General features: G+C 37.7%; 1 protein-coding gene across 1 annotated transcript in view; it reads right to left on the bottom strand.

The window, feature by feature from the left end:
- Nucleotides 1–17,451, bottom strand: part of CFAP58 (cilia and flagella associated protein 58) — a 131,633-nt gene that overhangs the window by 80,827 nt on the left and 33,355 nt on the right. The window lies entirely within an intron of this gene.

The following is a 17,451-nucleotide window of genomic DNA, read 5'->3' as shown; positions in this document are numbered from 1 at the left end:
TGGTAGTGCTCAGGGCTAACTCCTGGCTCTGTGCTCAAGAATCAATCTTGGTGGATGCAGCGGACCTTATGTGGTATCTGGAATCAAACCATGGTTGGTCTCATGCAAGGCAAAAGAGCAACCTCCTATCCTATTTCTCTGGCACTGACTTTAATATATTTGGTATCAACTGTTTTATTTAATGTTTTTCTTTATATGTAATCTCACATGCCCTAAGCTTAACTACAAGCACACATTTCTTTTTCTTACTTACCTGGACCTTTCTTCTCCCCCCACTTTTAGTCCACATTAGTCTTTCATCTACATAAAATACAACCAGGTGAACTATGTAGCCTGTGTCCTCCTACATCTTTTTATGAATTCTGTATTCTCTAGTCACGTCTACCAACATCATGAGTTCCATAATAGCCAATGTATCTCAGATACCAGGCATCTTAGCTCTTAAATTTTCATCAAAATATCTTAAGAGAATTAGAGTATGGATTATCACCCCAATATTACAAAGACAAAAACTGTTATCAAATGAAACGCCAGGCTCAGCCATTCAAGTAATAAATATATAGAGAGATGTGTTTCTTTGCTTTGCAGGTTAGATTTTGGCTTTGTTAGCAAAATGAGATCTTACAACTTTATTCATCTTGCACATCACTAAATCATACTTTGGAAACAGAAAGATAATACAAGGGTTAAAGCCTTTCCATGCATTCTAATCCCTGGCACTACATCTGGTCCCTTGAGCACCACAAGGGAGTGATCTCTCAGCACAAAGTCAGGAGTAATTCCTAAGCATTACTGAATATGGCCCAATCCCTATTCCCACAACACAAAGATCATTGGCATTGATCTAACTCAGTATTTGTAAATGGTACAAAGTGTATATTTGTACACTACATTCCAATAATGGGCTTTAACTTTATTTCTTTTTTTTTCTGATACTCTGAACGATAATTTAGTAAATATTTTTATGTATGTGTCATCATCCACTATGCTTTTAGTTCCAAGAGATAAATTCCCAGAGTTGAATGTCTGATTCTGGGGGGGGAAAAGGCCCTATTTTTAACTTTAACAGATACTGCTAGATTGCTCTCAAAAATGACTATATCACTTTACATATCCAGACCATTGGCAAGAGTTTTCTTAATAGAAAACTATATTTGCAGAGTCAGGATAAACCCTCTTCGGTCATACTAGATGATTCTTTTAATGTACTGTTGAATTTGGTTTGCTAGAACTCCTTCTAGGATTCTGCATACATAATCACAAATAAACTTGGTCTATAGCTTGTTTTTCAGTTCTATTTGAAAAATCAAGGTTTCTCTGTTTTAATAAAGTTAATGGATTGCATTTCTTTCCTTTAATTCGTCCACTCACCCATTTATTCTTTCACTCAGTGAAGATACATCTGTGAGATGTGAGATATTGTTTGAAATTGATTTATAGCAAACACTGTAAATACCCCTGGCAGAGAAATAAGACACTTTCCCTATCCCAAGTTCACCTCTGAGAAGTAAATTTACAATAAACGTAACAATAAAAGGACACAGCAAGCAAGCTATACACTAAGAATTAAAATAAAATATTAGTAAGCTAGAAAATAGTTTCTAAGAATGGTTCTAACTAATTAATATTTGGGATTTATATGATTTGTGTGAACAATCTATTCCTTCTTATACAACTATCCCACCAAGGACCCTCCTTACAACTCAGACTTTCTTCTGGAACTGGAAACTTTATTCATTATCTTCGGGTGATAGCAGTAAAGCAATGCCAAGCAATACTAACCCCCAAAGAATATAAAGTACATTAGTACTTCTCGTAAGTTAGCCCGCTCAAAATGATATGAACTTAAAAGTTTGAAAAAGTTGAAAAATTTAATTCTCAAATCATTAGACTTACATTAACTATATTGGAGCTAATACTTGACTTTTTAATTGTCTCCTACAGTAACTACTATATATTTATATTTTATATTTTCTAAGATACAGGTAATTTAGAGACCATTATCTATTATACCTAATTATTTAGATTTAGACACCCAGAGATATACAAAAAATTACATACTGTTATTATTTATTATTTTTTATATTGGTAGTTACTAATATTCCTTTTGTATGGAAAGAAATTGGCCCAAGGTAAAAAAAAAATATGTACAAACTCAGAGGTAAATAGTGTCTGTAAAAGGAGGAAAATTAGAAAATCCATGTGGGATCAAAGAGCTAGTACAGCAGTAAGGCATTTGCCTTGCACGCAGTTGACCCGGGAGAGACCTGGTTCGATTCCTGGCATCCCATATAGTCCCCCAACCTGCAAGAGGAGACTTCTGAGTGCAGAGCCAGGAGTAACTCCTAAACACCAGTAGGTGTGGCCCAGAACCAATCAATCAATCAATAAATAAAGTTTAACATTTTTTTTAAAAAGCCATGCCCAGGAAGCCTAGAGAAGAGATATATGGATATATATCTCATTTAAGAGGTATATGAAATGAAAAGAAACTCCTTTCCTTTTCACATCATTTCTTTCAAATCTTTAAAATCATAGTCATAAAAATGAGTAACAGGATGTCTTTTAAGATATACAAATGCGATTTAAAAGTACTATTTTATAAATAAATGTGAAATTAAATAAGGGGTTCATTCTGGGATTTGTTACTTGCTTGCTTAATTTTTTTTTTTTTGATTTTGGGCCACACCCGGCATTGCTCAGGGGTTACTCCTGGCTGTCTGCTCAGAAATAGCTCCTGGCAGGCACGGGGGACCATGTGGGACACCGGGATTCGAACCAACCACCTTTGGTCCTGGATCAGCTGCTTGCAAGGCAAACACCACTGTGCTATCTCTCCGGGCCCTGATTTTTTTTTTTTAAAGAAAGTGACTGTCTATCTAAAATGTACGTTTTCTATGGGTATGACACTATTCTTTCTTGGACCAGTGAAATGAATAGAGTGAAAATACTATGAGCGGCATCATCAGCATTCAGAATATCAAGCAGCACATCAGAGAAAAGAAAAAATTGCTTATTCAATCACTTTGACGATAACAAGATAATCCATTGCAGAGATAGAATAATGCTCCAAAGGAAAGATGCAACCAAGAGCATCATTTCTGAGGGGCATCCAACTAGCAGGGCCCATCTTTCTGCTCACAACAATGTACAAAAATCATAATGTTGCTTCTGGACTCTTGAAACTGGAGTCATAAAAATGTATCAGAATATCCAGAATCTCAAGAAATTTTGATGTCATGACAAAACATATATACAAATAAACATATACACTAAGAGAAATGACAATCAATTTTAAGTGTTGGCATACAATTTGCTTTGATGGAAATCATTCAAACCAATGCCAGGTAAAGGGATAAACTTAAAAATTCATCAATGTGGGATGTGTTATATAAAAGTAAAACTTTCCGTCAGCAAAATGTCCCCCATTAAAAATGGTATATCACAGAATGTGGGATGCCATGGTGGACTGGAACTAAGTTAATTGATTGCCCTTTAATACTTCAACCAAGCTCATGAGATAAATCACATCCAAATATAGAAACTGTTATTACAGTGGAAGAGTTGGAGCTTCTCAGAGTTGTAGGCGCACTTCAGAGGAACCCGGAAAATGCTTATGGTGCACTCTGAGGGGACAGTTCCAGTTTATAACCTAATCCTACCTTTTCTTTCACTGTTAAAACAACCTGCCAATAGAAATAGCAGTGAGATAAAAATCAATAACGCATGCCGAAAATCTGCAGCATAGTCAAAACATCATAGAGACGAAGGCAGGATAAGAAAGTAGGTCATTGAATTTGGAACCCTTTAACTTATATTTGATGAAATATCAGTACAATAAACTTTTCAAATAAGTTTTTCTGACTCAATGTCAATGGTTTGAATGCTGACAATGCCTTTGTCTCCATAATAAAACTGAAAAAGCTCACTTCCTAGAAAAAGAAAAATCCCAGTTGTCCAGAAATATGAATTTTTAAGTCTCTCCTATTTTTCTTGATTTCTTATTCTTGGCCTTAAATTTAGAGAGACGTGTCTCTAAGTTTGATTTTGTTGTTTTGGTTTGTTGTAGTTTTATTTTAAATTCGGAGTCACACCTAGTGGTGTTCAGGGCTTACTCTTGCTCTATTCTCATGGTTCACTGATAATGGGGCTCAGGGGAGCAAATATGTGATGACGGGATCAAACTAGGTTCAGCCTTTGTAAAGCAAACTCCTTAACCCCAGAGCTATCTCTCCAGCTCTGTTTTTGTTTTCAGTAGTATGGTATAAGTTATGTGTATTATAAAATGATAACTCCCCTAGAGAGCTATTTTGAACAAGTTAAAAAATAACCATTTGAACCCCAAATAGATAGCACACCTGGTAAGTCACTTGCCTAGCAAGCAACTGACCAAAGTTCTATCCTCAGTGTCCAGCATGGTTCCCTATACCCTCCAGGAGTGACCCTTGATAATAGAGCCAAGAATAAGCTCTGAGTACAGCCAGGTATAACCCTTGCCGCCTCAAAAAAAGTATTTATAGTCTTATTTAATGTATTTAAAGCCTTATAAGTATCCAATCTGTAGCAATTTAAAATATAACTGGTTTACATAAGGACTGGACAACCAACATGCCTGGCGCCAATGTTTGATGTGCCTATGGAAAAAAAAAAGCCACACCTGCCCCTCCACCCCCTTATTCGATCTCATATTCCTATGTCTTTTAATAAATTGAGAAAACAAAAATAAGTGGATGGGGCCCAGGGGCCAAGTGGTCTCAGGAACATTGAAGTAAATAAAAAGGTCAGAACTAAATACCCAACCCAAAGTCAATGACAACAGAACCAAGAGGTCCAACCTATAACAACTAAACAAAATGGACCTGTTACACTAGTACTAGTTCAGGGATCTAGGGGTGGAGGTTGGGTTGCATGTGGGGAACTATGGTAGAGGGAGATAAACACTGATGGTGGGAAAGGCCCTAATTCACTGTCACTAAATAACTGAAATACAACTGTGAAAGACTTGTAATTCACATGGCCTCCATAAAAAAAAATTTAAAAAGAAAAGAAAAGAAAACTGGGGCCAAAGTGATAGCACAGTGATAGGGCATTTCCCTTGCACATGCAGCTGACCCAAGACAAATTTCAGTTCTATCGTCTGCATCCCATATGTTCCCCTAAGCAAGGATCGATTTCTGAGCATATAGCCAGGAGTAAACCCTCAGCATCAACAGGTATGGCCCCCAATAAAAACAAACAAATAAATAAATAAAAGATAATTGGTTATACTTTAACCTATTTGATAGGTTAATACTATATAATATTATATAATATTAATAATGATGAAATTAATAGCAACATAATTGTTCCATGAGCAAAATACTTTATCTTTCAAAAGAGCAATGTTGGGGCTGGGGAGATAAGTAGGGTATTTGATTGTAGGTGGTAGAACCAAATTCAATCCCCAGCATCTCCCTGAATACTGACAGGAGGAATTTCTACATGCAGACCCAGAAGTAACCCCTGCAGCACCTCTGTGCAACCTGAAAACAAAACCAAACAAAGAATACTGATTGTGGGGGCCGAAATGGTAACACAGCAGGTACATTTTGCCTTCCATGCTGTCAAAACGGTTTGATCTGCATCATCCCATATGAACCCCTGCAATTGCGAGGAGTGATTTCTGAGCACAGAGCAAGGAGTATCCCCTGAGCACTGCCAGATATGGTTCAAAAACAAAACAACGACAACAAAAAAGAAAACAGTGATTGTGGTATTAATGACTGTGTTCTTTAATATTTTTACTTTTATTTTATGGAAGCAATTGTGATCTACAAAGTCCTTCATGGTTGAATTTTAGATATATAGTGAGTCAGGGCCATTCCCACCACCAGTGTCAAACTCTCTTCATCAAAGATCCCAGAGTGCATCCTATACAAAAACACTTAGCAACCTGGCATGCCAGTATAACAGGCCCAGTTACATGTAGATGGTTAAACTTTAGGTCTCTTGATTCTATTGTTGACTTTGACTTGGATGTTTAGTTCTGTCCTTTTTTCTCCACCAATGCACCTGAGACCACTTGGCCCCGTCCCCCATCCTTTCTATTTTTTTCTTCTTAATTTTATAGAAATATGAGGTTAAACAAGGTAATACATGCCCCCAAGGTTCTATAAAAAGGGTGGGAGCCCCTATTTAAACGATAAAAAATAAAAAATAAAGAAGAAAGAAAGGAAAGGGGATGGCAATGTTTTGCATAGGTGCAACAAAAGCTGGGGGAAAATAGAAAGGAAAAACCTTTGGGATAAAAACAGGGAGACCCTACCCTGCCCATGAAGCATCCTGCCATAAGACCAGTTACAGACTCCAGGCATACTAAGTTGCCTAACCCCAAAGTCTTTGTTCATGGTCTCAGTAAAGTTCTCCTAATCATGGTGTCACATCAGGTTTCTATAATTAGAGATCTTGGCTTATGCACATATCCCATATTGAAGTCAGTGTCACAGAGTGTCTTCTAGTTTCATCTCACAGTTAAGTGGCAATGCAGGAAACTCTGCCCTGAGAGCAACTTGTTGCTGTTTCTAAGTTGTTAGGGTGTCATAGGAACTCACGCTGGAGCAAGTCAGTGCCAAGACAGCATTAGGACCTTCCATGGTAGAATTCTTATTCTTGATGCTAGTGCAGAAAACCAGGCCAGGATGAGATAGATGGGATCCAAGGTTAAGGGGTGAATGGCTGATGTCTCACGGACTGAAGCCTAAGTCACTCTAACAAATGTTTAGGGTAAAAGGCCCCACTGCAATATAAAACTTAGGAGTTCCTATCCATATTAGATAAGAACTTCTTTCTATACTTAAGAGTTCCCCCATTTTAATGTGCCTATGCAAACAGGAACAATGCCACATGATACTATTAGTACATATCGGGGTAAAAATAACAAGCTAGGGGGCTGGAGAGATAGCACAGCAGTAGGGCATTTGCCTTGCAAGCGGCCGACCAGAACCAAAGGTAGTTCGACTTCCAGTATCTCATATGGTCGCTTGTGCCTGCCAGGAGCAATTTCTGAGCAGAGAGCCAGGAGTAACCCCTGAGTGCTGCCGGGTGTGGCCCAAAAACTAAAAACAAACAAAAAACAAGCTAAACAATCCCTATAATCTGGTTTTAACATGAACTCAGAACCCAAGAGAAACTTATCTATAAACAGATGCAAAAAAGGGATGGGGAAAATTACCTCTACATAAGGAAATACACACGAAGAATTGTACCTATTAAGGAAATACATCTAAAGAAATATATGAAGGAAATATACATATACCCTTTAAGTCTTTTAAAATTGTCTGAGGGGAGATTAAATCTGGAGCACAGCTTCAGCTTGCAACATGGTCTTGTGAGTCTGAAAAATGACTCCCAGCTGTCATAGATCAGGAAATGTCCTTGAAATGAGGATATCTCAAAAGCTGAATCTGGTAGTGAGCAACTTCCACAGTGAAGGGAGGTAGGAGAAAAGAGGCCACCAAGAGCAAATCAGTATCAGTGGTGGTGGCTGTTTCTCTCCAGGCAGTGGCAAGACAGGTTGGGAAACTATCTATTTTGCTGTGGGAACTGGCTGGCAGCTGGTTGGGCGTGAGGAGGAAATATTACGTTCCTGAGGAGTTAAGAACTGAGGGTAAAATGAGTAAAATAGGGAAAAATACAGATCAGGGGTGAAAGCATGAAGGGGGATAGTAAGGAATTTATGAAGTGGTATTTGGGTAGGGGGAGGAAGGGTTATATATAACAGGGGGAAAGACTATATACAACATGGACAGACATTTTGTACATTACAGATGGACATTAGACAGACATAGAGGTGGCCAATATATACACTCATGCACACACATAGACAGACAATAAAAATAGATCCATAGGTTGCACAGTTTAAAAGCTGACCCAGTTGGAATGGGTCAGAATGCTTACAAAACATGAAGCTGGTGGGCCTGGAGAAATAGCACAGTGGCGTTTGCCTTGCAAGCAGCCGATCCTGGACCTAAGATGGTTGGTTCGAATCCCAGTGTCCCATATGGTCCCCTGTGCCTGCCAGGAGCTGTTTCTGAGCAGACAGCCAGGAGTAACTCCTGAGCACAGCCGGGTGTGGCCCAAAAACAAAAACAAACAAACAAACAAAACACAAAATATGAAGCTGGCAAATCAGATGGAAACGTTTTTCATTTTCTAAGCAAATCATTATTGGTGAGGGTAAACTTTACTGAAGAAAGGCTTCCTGGGTTAGATTGTGCATAGAACATTCTGAAAACAACTCTAATTTTCAAGTCTAAAATACTAAGCAATATGGTGATGAGCACTGTAAAAGGAGTCTACACCATGAAGTATTGTCTAATGTGTCTTGAACATTCAGAGTCTTTTCCTGAAGCAAACTAAAATCATGAGCATTATGATATAATGGTAAACCAACTTGAAATGAAAATAAATTGCAATAACATATTTAATGAATGAGCACTGTTAGAGGAGTCTATGACATACAGTTACCTATTCCAATGTTATCTGTGAACAGAGACATTAGCTCAAGTGATTTTTGTTCCTTTATTAAAACACACATAGCTTAAAACTTTTATCTGTCCCTTTGTTCAAATTAATGCTCAGGAGATAGGAATTTTATTTCATATTATTTTGTGAATAATATTCTTTTGATCATCTTTGCTTTCCTTACTTCCAAGTCCTTAAAAGCACATTTTTATTCATGTCTTGATACCTCTAAAAGAGCTGTGCCTGACATTGTTATAGGCAAATAAGCAATGAGTTAAGAAACTTATAGGTAGGAATTTATTGTGAAAGAACACTTTTAGGCATACAAAATGTCTTGTATCAATTGTCAAGAGGCTAATATTTATAATGACAAAGGAGGATCCCAAAATTCATTATGGGGAAAATTTTGGCAAATTTAATCATTAATAGCCATTATTTAGAATTTGTGAACTTTCAGAAGAATAATATGGCACACCAAAACTTACAATGTCATTCATTCCTGAGGCATTCTGATTTACTTGAATAATAAATAATTGTAGAGCACAGCTGAGGAAAATCCATTACAATAAAAATCTGGACTCTGTAGTAGATTAATCATTCAGAACATATTGACTCCCTCTCTGTTCCCACAACCTCCAGGCAATCACCTCTTCCCCCATGTTGTTGAGATCGTACTTAAAGAGGTAACTTGCTAGAGCAATAAGATTCCAGAGAACAAGAGTCATAATATGTACATGTGTGGTACTTTACAGTTATATTTGCATTTCTTCTTGTCTCTGTGATAAGGTAAATTTGCATCCTGAAAGGATGAAAAACCATCAAATAGAGCAGGACCCAAGCCAAAGCCTGGAGCCAAGGCCAACCTAGATCAGCTGAGTCCCTTTAACTGCAGGTGTGTGAGTGAAAAGTAAGAACTAAGTTTTGCCTGCCAGTGATCTTTTCACGATTGTGTACATGCTGCATTATTATGGGCATTAACTGAGACAAACACTTAAGAAAAGACTTGGGATTTTGCACTGTTCAGTTTTGGCACCGAAAGAAATCTTCTTTCTCATTTGCAAATGCCAAGTGAAATTAATGTTATGTGAGCCTTTCAAGCATTGTAGATTTTACCATTAGCTCTCTAAACAAAAAGTGCCTGAAGGCAAACAATTGGTACTGTTTTCCACAGCCCACAAGGAAGAAGAGGCCAAACTGCCAGTGGCTTATGACTGATGCAGAGATGTATCACAGGTATTCACAGAGAAAACAGGCACATAGCAATAAATACATCCTTGAAAATTAACCCAGAGACCCAAAAGTAAGTCAGATGTCTAATTATGCTTTCTATTTATTCTTTCAAAACTGTTTTAAACTCTACTTAGTAAATAAAAACAATTCTAAAGAGTTCAAAATAAAATAAGGCCTACCTTTCAGGAGCCTATAAGTAGAAAGAAGCAAATATGCAAACAAAGGCAAATTAACACAGTATTTTATCTACTACCAGAGTAGGGAACCATTGATGGAGGGCTCAAAGATCACTTTTAATAAAGCTCCTTGGGAAAGCAGAATTTCATTTGGTCCTTGAAGAAAGGGCAAATTTTATTAATAGCTTGTCTCTATTCTTTTTTGTCATAATCTTACAGTAAATCATATTTATTTTAGAAAACTGAGAAAATACAAAAGCACTAAAGAAGGGAACAAAAATTATCTCACTAGCATTCAGATATGACCACTGTTAACACACTGCTTCCTTCCATTCTATTCCCATTAAAAGGGGAGAGAATAGGATAGCCAAATCAATACTGAAAAACAAGAAATTGGGAGGCATCTCATTATCTAATTTGAAGCTCTAGTACAAAGCCATAGTGATCAAAACTGCATGGCATTGGAAAAAAGATAGATTTTCAGATCAATGAATCAGAGTAAAATATCCAGTGATGAACCCCCAAGTATATGGTCAACTAATCTTTCTGTCTTTGAAATGGAACAGACAGTCTCATCAACAAATGGTGTTGGAACAATTGAATAACCATGTGTAAGAAATTAAAGATTGATCCATATCTCGCACCTTACACAAAAGTCAATTCAAAATGGATTAAAGGCCTTGAGATTAGACCCAGATCCATAAAGTTCACTGAGGAAAACATAGGCAGACCACTCTAACAGTTAGACTTCAAAGAAGTCTTTGATTATAGAATGCCAATGACAAGAGCTATAGCATCAAACCTAAGTAAATGGGACTACATCAAACTAAAAAGTATGGCAAAAGAAGCTCAGGCTAAAATTAAAAGTCTGGGGCAGAAAGATAGCATATCAATAGGACATTTGCCTTGCATGCTGAAGGATGGCGATTTGAATCCTGGCATCCCATATGGTCCCCCAAGCCTGCCGGGATTTATTTCTGATCATAGAGTCAGGAGTAGTCCCTGAGCACTGCTGGATGTGACCCAAAAACAAAAACAAAAAAATTTTAAATAAAATAAAATTAGAAGTCTGAATAGGAAAAAAATTTGCACTCAACACATCAGATAAAGGTTTGATAATACAATACACAAATACTCACAAAGGTTGACTCCACAAACCCTAAAAATAAATCAAAAATTGGGGAGAGGAAATGAACAGACACTTCCCAAGGAAGAACAGATGGCCAACAGGCACATGAAAAAAAGTTCATCATCACTTAACATTAGGGAAATCCAAATCAAGACAACAATGAGATAATCATCTTAAACTAGTGAGAATGGTACATATCAAAAATACTGGGAACAATCTCTGATGACAGGGAGATGAAGAGAAAGAAACTCTCCTCCACTCTCCACTGGTGGTGAGAATACTGCCATATCCATTTCCTATAAAGACAGTATGGAGGATTCTCACTCAATTCAAAATTGAGCTGTATGTATGGCCCAGAAATCCCTCTTTTGGGGATCTACCTCAGGACAGAAAAACATTCATCCGAAAGAATATATGCACACCTCTATTTATTTTAGCATTCAGTACAATAGCTAAGACTTGGAATCAACCTACATGTCCAACAATAGACGAGTGGATCATAAAGATGTGGTACATATATACAACGGAATACTACATAGCTGTAAGGAATGATGTAATCATGCAATTTGCAGAAATATGGATCGAACTAGAGGACATTATGTTAAGTAAGCCAGAAGAATAAGGATAAATACAGAATGCTATCACTTAGATGTGGTATTTAGAATAACTGCATGAAAAAACACAATGGTCTAAGTGGTAGTTGTCTCGAACACCTTTGGCCCCAGAGTATAGGTGAAAAAAAAAAACTGAGATGAGGAGAAACACAAAAGCTTATATTTTCTTCTATACTTCAGAAACCTTCAATAACAGATACGGCTATTTAGATTGAGCAGGAGTTCAAACAACTGCAATTTATAGATGTCTATAATAATGTTCTAATGCTTTTATTCACAGAGAGGTGTAGAATGTATATGGAACCATGGACTCCCACTATAATGCTAACTATAAGATCTTTTAGTGTCTTAATTTTAATATTTCTAGAATAATTCTTTAATATTTTTGTTCACAGTGGTTCTTGGAGATATAGGGTGCTCACCCAAGTTTCTCATTGCAGTGCTATAATAGACTCAAAATACAGTACTCATTAAGATAATGTCTTGACAAATATTCTAATCTATTCATTTTCCATTTGATTTTGACTGCCAACATGAACTAATGTTTATGTCAACAGGTAACATTGGAATAGGGAAGTATATGCCATAGACTTCCTGCTATAGTGCTCATTCATTGAGTATGCTACTGCAATTTATTTTTAATTCAAGTTAGTATACCATTATATCATAGTGCTCATGACTTTAGTTTGCTTCAGAAAAGGACCCTGGATGCTCAAGACACATTAGACAAAACTTCATGGTGAAGACTCCTTTTATAGTGCTCATCACCATATTGCTTAGTATTTTAGACTGGAAAATTATGATTGTTTTAAGAATGCTCTATGCACAATCTAACCCAGGAGGCCTTTTTTCAGTAAAGTTTACCCTCACCAATAATGATTTGCTTAGAAAATGGAAAACGTTTCCATCTGACTTGCCAGCTTCATATTTTGTAAGCATTCTGACCCATTCCACCTGGGTCAGCTTTTAAACTGTGCAACCTATGGATCTATCTTTATTGTCTGTCTATGTGCGTGCATGAGTGTATGTGTTCATCACCTCTATGTCTGTCTAATGTCTGTCTGTAATGTAAAAAATGTCTATGTTGTATATAGTCTTTCCCCATGTTGTATATAACCCTTTCTCCCTCCTTCCCCATTTACCACTTTATAAATTCCTTACTATCCCCCTTCATGCTTTCACCCCTGATCTGTTATTTTTCCCTATTTTACTAATTTTACCTTCAGTTCTTAACTCCTCAGAAACGGAATGTTTCTCCCTCATGCCCAACCAGCTGCCAGCCAGTTCCCACAACAAAATAGACAGCTTCCCAACCTGCCTTGCCTCTGCCTGAAAAGAAACAGCCACCACCACTGATGCTGATTTTCTCTTGGTGGCCTCTTTTCTCCCACCTCTCTTCACTGTAGACAGTTGCTTACTACCAGATTCAGCTTTTGAGATATCCTCATTTCAAGGACATTTCCTGATCCATGACAGCTGGGAGCCATTTTTTTAGACTTCACAAGACCATGTTGCAAGCTGAAGCTGTGCTCAGGATTTTATCTCCCCTCAGACAATTTCAAAAGACTCAAAGGGTATATGTATATTTTCTTCATATATTTCTTTAGATGTATTTTCTTTTCTTTATTTTTTTTTTTTTTTTTGGTTTTTGGGCCACACCAGGCAGTGCTCAGGAGTTACTCCTGGCTGTCTGCTCAGAAATAGCTCCTGGCAGGCACGGGGGACCATATGGGACACGGGATTCGAACCAGCCACCTTAGGTCCTAGATCGGCTGCTTGCAAGGCAAACACCGCTGTGCTATCTCTCTGGGCCCTAGATGTATTTTCTTAATAGGTACAATTCTTCATGTGTATTTTCTTATGTAAAGGTAGGTTTCCTCATCCCTTTTTTGCATCTGTTTAGTATGAAATCCTAGTAGATAAGTTTTTCTTGGGTTCTGGGTTCATGTTAGAAACAGATTCTAGGGATTGTTTAGCTTGTTATTTTTACCCCGATATGTACCAGTAGTATCATGTGGCATTTTTGCATTTGCACATTAAAATGGAAAACTCTTACATATAGAAAGTGGGGCCTTAGACCATGAACATTTGTCAGAGTGACTTGACTTAGGCTTCAGTCAATTAGACATCAGCCATTTGCCCCGGAACCTTGGATCCCATCTATGGAACCACCGTGGTTTTCTGCACCAGCCCTAATGCTGTCCTGGCACTGACTTGCTCCAGAGTGAGTTCTTATGACACCCTGACAACTTGGAAACAGCAACAAGTTGCTCTCAGGGAGGGTTCCCTGCATTGCCACCTAACTGTGAGATGAAACTAGAAGACACTCTGTGACATCCTGACTTCCATATGGGATGTGTGCATAAACCAAGATCTCTAATTACAGAAACCTGACTGTGACATCATGATTAGGAGAATTTTACTGAGACCATGAAGAAAGACTTTGGGTTTAGACAACTTAGTATTTCTGGAGCCTGTAGTTGGTCTTATGGCAGGATGCTTCATGGGCAGGGTAGGGTCTCCCTGTTTTTAGCCCAAAGGTTTTTCCTTTGTATTTCTCCCAGCTTTTGTTGCACTTATGCAAAACTTTGCCATACCCTTTCTTTTCTTTCTTCTTTATTTTTTCTTTTTATCTCTTAAATAGGGCTCCCACCCTTTTCATAGAACCTTGGGGCATGTATTACCTTGTTTAACCTCAAATTTCTGCATTTTTCTATAAAATTAAGAAGAAAAACAAGAAAGGATGGGGGACTGGAAGGGGCCAAGTGATCTCAGGTGCAGTGGTGGAGAAAAAAAGGACAGAACTAAACATTCAAGTCAAAGTCACAACAGAATCAAGAGACCTAAAGTTAACCATCTAAATATAAATGGGCCTGTTATACTGGCATGCCAGGGGGCAAAGTGTGGTGGTATAGGATGCACTTTGGGATCTTTGGTGGAGGGAGGTTGACAATGGTGGTAGGAATGACTCACTGTATATCTGAAATTCAACCATGAAGGATTTTATAATCTCAATGGGGTCAATAAAATAAAATAATATAAAAATAAAAGGAAAAGCAGGGGCCCAGAGCTATCTTACAGCAGGTATAGCACTTGCCTTGCATGTGGGGTCATCTGGGTTCAATCCTCAGTATTTTTAATGGGCCCTTAAGCATCACCTAGAGTGATCTCTGAGAGCAGAACTAGAACTAACCACTCAGCACCACCAGGTGTAGCCTAAAAATTAAATAATTAATACAGTGAAAAGAAAAGTAACTCAGCTTCTGCTTTTTCTTCTTGCCTAATTCTGAGAATACTTTCTGCAGCATTGTTGGTAAAAAAAAAATGCACAGCAAATGCACAAGACATAGAAACAGACACACAAACACAAATTATTTTTGTTTTGGGGCCACAGTAACTGGTGCTCAGGATTTACTTTTGGCTCCACACTCAAGTATCATTAATGGCAATGCTCAGGGGACTAACTGAGTACAGGGATTGAACCCAGATTGGCTGAATTAAAGTTAAGTGTCTGAGCCCTGATTCTACCTCTCCAGCCCTAAAACACACCCTTTCCTCTAGAATAAGTTTATGAGACTCTCCTGTCACTGGTATTGTCTGGCATAGGCTCTGACTGCATGTTTAATGTTTTCTTCATCTACTACAAATATTTCCCTATTACATGAATCATTGTTGTGTGGCTCAGTTCCACTGTCAGAAATCAACTATCTGTGTGCTAGTTTCCATTCTGTGTTCTTGCTTACATACTCTTTGAGAATTTTTCTTTTTCCCTTTACATTCTAAGAGGGCTCCTCAAGTAGCAACTTGAAATCAAATTTGTTTTCATTTTCCACAACATTATTTTTTTTACTAATCTCAATATGGATTTTAAATCTGTTTCTTTGTTATTGATTTTGGGGAGACATACATCAATGCTTAGAGGCTACTCCAACTCTGTGCTTGGGAATCAACCCAGGTGGTGCCAAAGATGAAATCTGAGTCTCTAGTATGCAAAGTATCACTCTAGTCTTTTTAGCTACCTCCATGGTTGAATCTGAATACTTTGGATTTGTTTACTTGCTTTTTTTGATCTCTTTAAAAGTAGTTATTGAAGGACAAAAAGAGTTTTTCATGCAAAGCAAAGGGAAAAAAGAGAATTCTAGAGTGAATATAGAGTTTGGGTTTGGGTTATGCCAAGAGCTTTGTCTATAGTAAAATACTGATAGACTCTATCCCTAGGATGGCCATGTAGAACTGGACAAGTAGTATCCTTGAGTTAGTTCTATCTATCCTTGAATAGGCTCATTCCCTTATTCCCAACATGGCGTAGACATGATAATTTATAATATGCTATGATGCAATAAAGCAGTGACCAGGTTGTTGGAGGTGATGTGTTTGTAGGCTGGGAAAAACTAGTTAATTCTAATAATGAGGTGACAGTAAAAAGAAGTAAAAGACTGATTATCTGTATAAGATGTTGTAACAAGTTATATATTCAGATATAGTCATTGTACCCCTTAAAAGATCATATCTCTACCCAGGAATATTAGAAATAGTAGTATTACTTGCTTTGACCACAGGTTCCATGCCTGACCCCTGCCAACAGCAGCACTGAGAGTCATTTTGAGTTGTAAAGAAGACAAAAGTAAGGCTGTGACTGGTTCTCTTAGGCTATTAATGTGAGCAAATGACAGGTCTTTGTTGCTACAAAACAATAAGAGTTTGGGGTTATTTACTGCAGTTTAAGATGACTCATCTAGAGGCTCAGTGGGCTTGTCCAAGACGGAAAATTGACTACTCTTCTGGGAGTTAAAAAAAAATCAATGAAGCTTCTAAGTCAGCTAAATCATAAGAGAAATATGTCTTACAATGGTTCCCAGTCAGGGACTGGGAATCTTTGAAAAAAAAATAATACATTCCTGACTAGGGCTGGATAATGCCCAAGTGTCAGTCTCTTCCGAGTCTACATTCTGAAAACAACTGCTGAGCCTTTATTTGGTCTAAGCTTTCCTCACAGAAAAGCTTATTTCCCACTTTCATTATGCTCATAACTCAAATGATATCTGTCCCTTTTGTCATATTCTTTGAGATTTAAGCCCATTAAAACACACCTGAAGAACACTAGTAAATATAGGAGGCTTAACTGTCGAGGCCATTGAGGAGATGAAAGAGAGTTGCTTGCCCTGTGTAACTGACCACATTTCACTAGAGGAAAAAAAAAATAATAACCTCATCAACTGAGTCTTCTCTGCCAGGTCTCCCCACTCTTCTCAGACTCATAACTCAAACTCTTCTTCGCTCTACAAGCCTGATCTTGAAATCTCTGCTGTGCCATGTGTAAATGTTCTCAAGAGAGCTTTCATTTTATCATTATGCTTAATGCAGGCAATATGCTAAAATAACTGGTTAGCGTCAAAGCCAGATCTCTAACATCTTTCTCAAAGTCTCGATCTTAAGTCCTCACCCTCACAAGCAGTTTTCAAGATGTACAGTGTGAAACTCGGCTATCTAACCTGTAGATTTCTATCACTGATGAGCTTTTAGGCTGGCAACAATTTGAAAATGAAAATGCTCTGTGAATATGTAGCACAATCCACTGAAGCCAATAGTCACTGAGGAGTTGCTTTTCTCCTTTACAATTTATTGGAAAACAAAGGGGACAAGAGATTCAGTGACAAATGGGGCATGAGAACAAAGAAATGGTTATGCTTACAGCACTCATAAGACAGACTTGAGGAGTTGCATACAGCAGAACAATGTACACAGGGTAGAGGGAGAGCCCAAAAGTTAAGAGAAGGGCCCCAGACAGGGAAAATGAAAG

This window comes from Suncus etruscus, chromosome 17 (assembly GCF_024139225.1).
Source record: "Suncus etruscus isolate mSunEtr1 chromosome 17, mSunEtr1.pri.cur, whole genome shotgun sequence".
NCBI lineage: Eukaryota > Metazoa > Chordata > Mammalia > Eulipotyphla > Soricidae > Suncus > Suncus etruscus.
Note: the sequence above shows the minus strand (reverse complement) of the source record. Positions and strands in the feature narration are given on the sequence as shown.